General features: G+C 56.3%; 1 protein-coding gene across 7 annotated transcripts in view; it reads left to right on the top strand.

The window, feature by feature from the left end:
* The window catches only part of KIAA0513 (KIAA0513 ortholog), a 44156-nt gene that overhangs the window by 14210 nt on the left and 23619 nt on the right, over positions 1 to 6327 (top strand). The window contains exon 1 of one of the 7 annotated variants that reach the window (XM_019535993.1): positions 2664 to 2815. The exons of the other annotated variants lie outside the window; for them this stretch is intronic. The gene's annotated coding sequence lies outside the window, so the exon portion shown is untranslated. Of the gene's footprint in view, positions 1 to 2663; positions 2816 to 6327 lie in introns of those variants that run through there. 7 annotated transcript variants of the gene reach the window in all.

The raw sequence follows: 6327 nt of genomic DNA, 5'->3' as shown, positions 1-6327 counted from the left end.
GTATAACCCAATATATAATCTATATTGTTAAAACCGAATGCTACGTAAGCCAAGGTATAACCTATAGTGTTATAACCCAATGCTATATAACCCAATGTATAACCTATAGTGTTATAACCCAATGCTATATAACCCAATATATAACTTATATGTTTATAACCCAGTCTATGCGAGCTCTGTGATCCTTATCATGTGCATTTGCTTTCTTTGCATAGATTGAACCTCTTGCTAGCTTTATAGCAAGAGGTTTGTTGGGCCATGGTCTTGTCATTTGATTCTCAGTTTTTTCATTTCCATATCCGAATCTCCCTGAGTTGCTTTCTTCCAGTGGAGGAAGGAGCGAATGGAAAACAGCTCCATCTCCTAGCTATGGTATTACCTTGGCTTCTGCATCAGTCAACTTTGTTTTTGATCTGGGAGGTTTCCAGAGAGAAGTCACTCAATCTTGTGTTTCCATCTTCTGCCTGGCGGATTTGTTCAAGAGGTTGTTTTTGTTCTTCTCCATTTCCTCTTGGCCGTCACGCAAAAGGTCGTTCTAGAAATTCAGTAGAAGCAAATCTCGCTCTCTCTCGCTCTCTCCCTGAGGTTACGGGATGTGTCGTGCTAGGTGGAAAAGATCAGAATTCAAAAGGATCTTGACTTATTGGAGGAAGGGCCTGAAATAACTGGGTTGCACTTCAAGGAAGACAAGTGCAAAGTACGGCACTTAGGTAAGAATAATCACGAGCCCAAACGCGGGCGGGAGAGTGACTGGCTGAGCATCGGGGTGCGATAGAGGATCACAGACAGAAAGTGAGTCACCATCGGGATCGTGCTGCTGTTGAAGCTGGGAGGGGAGCATGTGTCATGCTGGCATGCACAACCTGGCGGTGATATGGATGACGAGTGAAATCATTTTTCCCCTCCGTTCGGCACCAGCAAGGCCTCGGAAAGAGGGATATCAGCTGTTGGGACCAGCACAGAGCAAGGAGGGTGGTCCGAGGCCTAGAAAGCACCATCTGCGGGGAAAGATTGAAAGACGTGGGCTTGTTTTAGTCTGGAGAAGAGAAGCCAGAGGAGATATGTGAAGTCTTCAACCATGTAAAAGCAAAGCGGGAGGCAGTCAGCTGTGTTTGAGGGCTGCCGGAGGATAGGACCAGGGCAGCTGAGGTCTGATACGAGGGCATCAGGTACTAGATGTGTTCGGTGGCAGGTGGTGGAAACCCTCCCGCCTGAGCTTCTCCAGACCAGGGGAGGAGAGACCATCTGCCAGGCACGGTTTAATGCAGCCAAAAGCAGAGGCCTGGCCTAGGCGAGCTCTGGTGCTGGCGTGTCCCGTCCTCCGGCTCAGCCAGGAGGGAGCATTGAAGTCAGTGCTCCCATGTATGGGGGAAAGGACAGTGCAGGCAACATGGGATCAGGAGCCTGGAAAGTCCTCCTTTCCATCCTCCTCCTGCCCGTCCAGCATGGAGCAGACTCCACTGCTCTCCGAACCTGCCCGATGCCTCTGCCTGCTGCATCGCAGCTCAACGCCCCAGTGCTCCGCACTGCTCTGCCAGCCGGCGTCTTGCATCTAGTTGCATCTCGCCCTCTGCCAAGCAAACGGCCTCCTTCAGCTCCTTCCCCCCCAGCCATAGGTGGTCAGTCCACCGTGGAGTGCCAGCCTCCCCTTTCATTAGCTCCAGATTTCCCTCTGCTCCGCTGGGGCCCACGTGCCCGTGACCCACGTCACTCAGCTGTAGCGTTCGACCCGAATCTCTTCTGCAAGTTGCGGGGAGAACCGCCGTGCCTGGAAATCAAGGACTGGGTCCCCGTAGATATCTACGGACCTGCCTCTCCTCGTACCCACAGCAGCAATTTAACGCACGTTATCTGTTAGCGCCGCTTTGTCATCCTCGGACAAGCCACGGCGCACAAGGAGGTCGGGACACCCCTGCGCCGCTCTCTGCCACCTCGGGATCCTCTGCAGAGCTGCGGCGTTGGGTCAGCAACTTCTGAAATCTTATCAGCGAGCCGCCTCTGCCGGAGCCGGCCTGCGCGTCGTGTCGCGCTTGATTAGGAAATCCACAGATGGCGGCAGCTCCTCTTCGTTCGGAGGTGCAATTTCCTCTCCTGCCGTTTATCAAACGGATAAATGGATGCCGTCAGCTCCGGCACCTGCCCTTTGGAGGTTTCATTATCACTAAGGAGCTGGCGGGGAAAACGTGTTTGGTCGGCTCTGCTCGCAATGTTCTCGCTTTAGGAGAGTAATTGGGTGGTCTTGGGGTGGGCATGAATGGCTCTGGCCCCTGCCTGGGTGTAGGAGGCTCCCTCTGGGGTTTTTCTGTTGCTTGCATTACACAGGAGACGAAGTTAAATGCTCTGATTAGTCCTTTTTGGTGTGAATGAGCTTTGCGTTTTCTTTCCCTGGCCCTGCCTCGGTGGCGGTTCGCAGATGCTCTCTCCTCTCCCCGCCTGACTCGAAGGTTGGCTTGAAACCTGCTCTTCTCCAGAGGGTTTCACATCGCCGCTCTCCAGCCTGGATTAGCTTCTAGCAGCCGCGCCGCCGCCTCCGACCCCAGGGGTTGGACGTGCATTGCTCTTTATGGGAGGCAGCCAGAAGTTTTCCAGGCCCAGGAGGCTCGGGGTTGTGGCTGAGGGAGGGAAACGGGATGTGAATGAGTCCCCCTTGGTGCCTCCTTCAGCATCCACCAAAGGTCCTGCACCTTCCCTCATCCCTCTGTCCCGGTACTGCATGCACCCCTCATCAGCGCTCCCATGCTTAGCAAGTTTGAGGGGTTGGTTTGAGTGCCCCAGGACCCGCGGCTTCCTGGGAAGGGCAGAGCTGGAAAGAGAGGTGAGGAAACACCAGAGGGGCAGGCTGGTTCTGCTCGGGCACCCTGCATCTCTCATCCCCGGGGACCCGAAGAGCATCTCTGAGCCTGGCTTGCATGCGCCAGGCTTGGGAAGGAGGCGATGCTGCTGTTTTGGGGTGGGTTTCTAGTTGCTGCTACAAGCAGAGATCTCAATGGCTCTGTGTGCGTGTGCGCGCACAAGTCCGTTCCCAGCTCCAGTGCATGCGATGGAGACGCAAGGAGCAGAAAGCAGAGCAGCAGATGGGGCAGGGTGAGGGGCTTACCTGCCCGGCCAAAACAAGGCTGGCCTGCCCTGGTGTAGACGCAGGCTAAGAGCCAGGACCTGACCCGAGCCACGTGTGCAGTTCAGTGAGGCCGGCTGGGCCGCAGGCACGAGCCTGCCCCTTTCCTGGCACGTTGCAGACATGTGCCCGCAGGGAGGGAGCTGGCGCAGGAGGCATTTCCTCTCTGAACAACCCTCAATTATCCCACGTGATTTCAAAAGCCACATGCGGTTCCCGACCTTGTCGGCCTCCCAAACCTTGGGAGCGGGCAGGGCCCCGACAGCAGGGACTTGGCATCCGTGGGTTCATGCAGCTGTCCCCCCCCGCACCTCTGCCTTGCTCTCTCTGGAAACGATACCCTCTCCGGCTTTACAGGGGCACGGCAGGTTTCATTGACGTCGGCCAAGTCCTTCAAAGCCCGGGCGCATTGTGCGACGAGGGGCCCGCTGCGGAGAGCTGCTTTCAGCGCATCCCTTGGCTCGAGCGCAGACCAGCTGGAAGAGAATAAAGCTCCTTTTGTGGCTTAAGGATGCTTTATCGAGCAGCGGCTTGGAAATCTTGGTGGGCGGCTCGCGAGCCCGCTCTCAAGCACAGCCTGCGTCCCCCCCGCCGCTCCCTGTCTGCTCGCTGCTCATGCATGCGCGAGCCCAGCTCCTCCGCGGGCCTGGCTGCGTTGGGGGGGTCTCCTTCAAGAGCCCCGGGTCAGCGCCTGTGCTGGCTTCTTCCCCCCACGAGGCACCGCCTGTCTCGAGACACCGTACTTCCCGTGCGCTGGCTCACGCGTGTGCACCAGGGCGGTGCGGGGCAGGCGTGAGGCGGCTGCGGGGGGATCTCTGGCCTGCATCCTAGACAGGAGCCCTGATGCCGTGCTTGGGTCCAGCGATGGGACGCTTGCCCGTGAGGGTGCAGTGAGATCCGGATGCGCTGGTCCTGCATGGGGCGGCGTCGAAGGGAGGCGGTGCGCATCCTGGACAGGTGAGAGGCCTGGGGGGGGTGTTTCTGAACTTCCCTCTGTCTGAGTGCAGTGGACAGAGCATCGCACTCGCTGCCTGTGCACCTCGCTGTCCCCAACCCGCATCCCTGGTGCTGGCAGCTGCCAGGGGCCTTGCTGAGCCCGCTCGAACGGGCTCACCGAGGACTCCCGCGTGCGTGAGCCTATCGATCAAGCTGCCCAAGCATAACTGTGCTCAGATGATTGGAGAAGGCGTCGTTTAGGGCAGCTGTCACGGTCCGGGAGGTGCTGATGAATGGGGCTCGTTCTGCAGGGGATGGATGGCTTCTAAGCAAACCTCGAGGAGCAGCTGCAGCCTTCCTTGGCCAGCTCTGCGAGATTCCCCCCGCCCCCGCCTTCGGGAGCAGCTGTCCTGGTAAGAGGCGCTTCGAAGGAATTCGGTAGCCGCTGAGTGAAACTTTGCTCCGTCTCAGCTGGAAGCTTTGCTTCATTAAGCAGCCTGAGTTTGCTGGTCTCTTGTGGAGGTTTCCCTGCATGTTAAATTTAATTAGTGAATTATTGACTTTCCTTGAGTGGCCGAACGCCCAGCGTGGCTTACCAGGGGAGAGATTTACATTGATCTCTCAGACTCGGCTCCATTAAAGGCTGAACTAAAAAGCTTTGATTTCCATTTTTTTTTTTCTTTTTCCCCTCTCTTTAAAGACCTGCTTGTCCCAATCCGCAGCTGAACGCGGCTACTCCGGGTGCACGTGTTAGCGATGCTGCTGGAGAACTGGCTCCCGTCCAGGCTCCGCTTTCTGAATTCCTCATTTCCTCCGCGGCGGCTGACACCCGAATATACGCTATTTTAATGGGATTTCATGCTTCGTCTTGGGTTTTCGCTCGTGCTGGGCGAGTGCTGATCTGTGGCCTGTGCTTTTGGCCTGCGTGAAGCAAGCGGCTGTCAGCAGACACGCTCGTAGGTTTGAAGTCTAACAGGGTTGCGCCTTAATATGTGGTTGACATTTTAAGTTTCCCTTTTTTCACCCCTCCCTCCGAGTTTTCCACCTTACCTTGAAGGGAACAATGATCTGGCACGTTGCCTTAGTAACGTTCCAGAAAAGGGCGTCCGTTCACTTCCGTAATTTCAGCAGCGGGGCTGCCGCGGTTCTGGGGTGCGAGTCGTGCTTTTCCTCTCTTACCTCGAAAATAAACCCTGCCCCCAAGCCCCTGGAAAGGTGCGGTCTTTGGGTCACCCAACCGGTCCCCTGCAAAGAAGCAAAGCGGAGATGCTGTCTCATTTGATGCGTAGGCTGCCCCAATGCAGCTGTGGGTTTGGCTTGGTGTTTCTGGAGCCAGATGTGTGCCAAAGACCCACTGATTTGCAAGAGTTGCTTGAGACAAGTCCTCTGTAGCTTGTGCTGGCAGAGCTGGGATCGCTCCACCTCCCCTTGGTCATGGAGAAGGGGACACCTGTCATGCCACAGCCACTTTCAGCAGGCACTTTGAACTCCAGGCCAGTTTGTCCCCTTCCCCACCGGACCGTGGGAATTATTGCAGGGCGACCCGTTTGCCTTGAAGAGGGATTTTCTCACTGAGCCGCTGATTAAAAGCAGGCTATTCCTAGGGCAGTTGGAGATGTTGGTCTGCCCCTTTCTCCCTGATTTCTCATATGGCAGAAGATATTGCTGTTTTTCTTTCATGCTTTAGCTGCCAGTTTTTCCTGCGGGTGCTCAGGCTGGCTGTAGAAGTGCTGGAGAGCTCGCAAGCTTGGCCGGATGCCCTCCCTGCAAGGTCAAATGGGACAAGGCTACGGTATCCGGACAGTCTGATTTAGGCACCGGAGCCCAAGAATTCAGAAGCACCCAGCAGCGTTTAATGCCGGAGGTGCAACACTGCAAGCAGGCTGGACACTGGCGGAGCGAGCTCCTACAGCCAGAGTCAGGCCCCAGGCAGCCAAAACTGCAGGTTGCTGCTGAAAATCTAGGCCCGGCTTCTTTGGAAATCAGGTTTCCCAAAAACATGACCAGTAAAGGACCCCCCGCCTGGGTAACGGGACCTGATTGCCGGACAGTGGGGGGAGTTGGTGTCTCATTCGGGTCTGCGGGTAACGTGTCTCAGACGCTAACCCCGGTCCCATGTGGCACTGGATATTTTTTTTCCTTGCAGGAAACAAATTGCTTTTATGGCCGGGCAGCTGTTAAGCCACTGGCACTTGTGGTGTGTTGTGGGCTCAGACCAGCGCTGTTGGCACCGTGGGAAGAGCACTGCGGGCGCCGTCTGCAGGGGAGGTGGCGAG

This window comes from Crocodylus porosus, unplaced genomic scaffold (assembly GCF_001723895.1).
Source record: "Crocodylus porosus isolate Cpor-Errol unplaced genomic scaffold, CroPor_comp1, whole genome shotgun sequence".
Lineage (NCBI taxonomy): Eukaryota > Metazoa > Chordata > Crocodylia > Crocodylidae > Crocodylus > Crocodylus porosus.
The sequence above is the reverse complement of the archived record's forward strand: the minus strand, read 5'-3'. Positions and strand labels throughout refer to the sequence as shown.